Raw genomic sequence first — 2,141 nt, forward strand, 5'->3', positions numbered from 1 at the left:
ACCGCGGACCGAACCGTAGTGCGCGAACTGTAGTGACCCTCCGGGACTCAGCAGCCCCTTCCCCCCACGGCCCGTCACGGATACCGTGATAGACCGTGAGAAAACTTGGCAAGACCTAACAAAACTTGAATACAGAGAAAAAAATTGCCATAATCCCACGGCGCACTACGTTTCGGGCAAACGGGGCTGCCGTGGCCGCCGGGAACACAGTGTAAACGCAGCATTAGGGAACAAAAAATTACAAATTATAATTAATCCAGTTGCCGTGTCCTGGTAGCTGTGCATGTGTCTATAGATGGCGTAGGTGAGAGTCTGTCGCTTCAGGGTCGAACCTCAGTAACGTATATATGTGATTCCACACCTGGCCTTATATACCCATGATCTAGTTATGATGATATAAATATTTATATATATATATATATATATAGAGAGAGAGAGAGAGAGAGAGAGAGAGAGAGAGAGAGAGAAAGAGAGAGAGAGAGAGATATCACATATGATATAGTATTAATGGCTCTATCGCTGTAATATTGGCCTAGCCGTGCTTAACAACACGATTACTTTGAAAGTTTGTTCTTCTCTCTCTCTCTACTAGTTATCTCGTTTCGTTGAATAAAGTTGCACTGCCTTTGAGCGGTTTTGCTCTCTATGCCGTGTTAAGCAATAATGAATCTTTACTCTAGTATGTTCTTGTTTCAATATAATGTTCTAAATTAGATATTACATATTACATATTGCATATTAGATATTGTATATTACATATTACATATTGCATATTACATATTAGATATTAGATATTACTTTTTTTCCACAAGCCTGGGCAGGATGTATGGGGACCCTGGGTTGCCCAGTCATCAGGATGCCGGGGTTCGGCATTCAGCCGCCTTAGGGGCTCCACTCCGGATTTTCTGTCTGGATTTACTTCCATAGCCTTCACTTCTCTCGAAGATGTCCCACAAGGCAATGGGGAGGGCCAACGTTAAATTGTCTACGTTACGAATTTTGGATGGTGTATATTTATAAAATTTTTGTTGCCATTTTTTTACATTAAAAGTAAGTACTGACATAAAGTACATGAAGTAATTCTTAAATGTATCGTCAAATTCTTACCTGATAAGATTCTTTCTCAACTAGTTAAAAATCCAAAAAACCTGAACGATTTGATATTATGATCCTGACAATAATTGCTTGGTATGGGCTATGTATGAATCACGAGTGTATGTTTACATCGAACAACTTAGTAAAATAGGCAGTATAACGCAGCAATTTAACCATTAAAAGTGAACAGAATTACTTACATTTTGTAAAAAAGTGGAATTTTTTTTTACTTTTACTATTTACGGTGACGTAATCACTTTAAAGGGTCCATCCTACTCAATATGGTAGACTTATCCCCGCCGGCCGCCAACCCGATATTTCAAGGTCTCGGGGAGAGCTAACATGCAGGTACTACACCTTGCTCATGGGTGACCTGGAGGTACAGTAAACACCCACATAAAAGAACCCGTGATTTTCTGTTTCAGGCTGAAGAGGTTCTTATATATATGATACATAGTGAGAAATCAGCCTGAAGAGGTTCTTACATTTTTTTTTTTGGGGGGGGGGGATATTGTGTACATTATCTAGGTAAAATTGGCTTTAATTAGTGAATAATTGACACTAATTAATTAACCAACTGCATAATATTAGAAATGATATGTCTGTTTAAATTCAGTTGAGTTAATTTATTTATCACCTTTAATTTACTTATCATATTAAACACAATGAAAGGTCAAATGCTGTGAAAATTGATTTGACTAATAGTAGACAGTACAGGCAATAATTCATTGTCAGCATAACTGCATTACAGTAACATAACACAGCTTAATTTTCGGTATTTTTTTCATATAAAAACCTGCTTAATTTATCGGGCTGAAGTGGTTCTTATATACTAGGTGCTGTATTGGTCCAATTTCAGCCTGGAAGTTCTTAATCCGCAGTTTCTTTCATGCGGGTGTTTACTGTAGTTGTGACAAAGGGTAACCTTATTCTTCCACGTTAAAACTCCACAACCGGATGCAGTTTAAAGTCATACCCAGGACTAAACCTAGCAGTTACACACTACATATTACATATTACATATTACATATTACATATTACATATT

This window comes from Priapulus caudatus, unplaced genomic scaffold (genome assembly GCF_000485595.1).
Source record: "Priapulus caudatus unplaced genomic scaffold, Priapulus_caudatus-5.0.1 Scaffold1398, whole genome shotgun sequence".
NCBI classification, from domain to species: domain Eukaryota; kingdom Metazoa; phylum Priapulida; class Priapulimorpha; order Priapulimorphida; family Priapulidae; genus Priapulus; species Priapulus caudatus.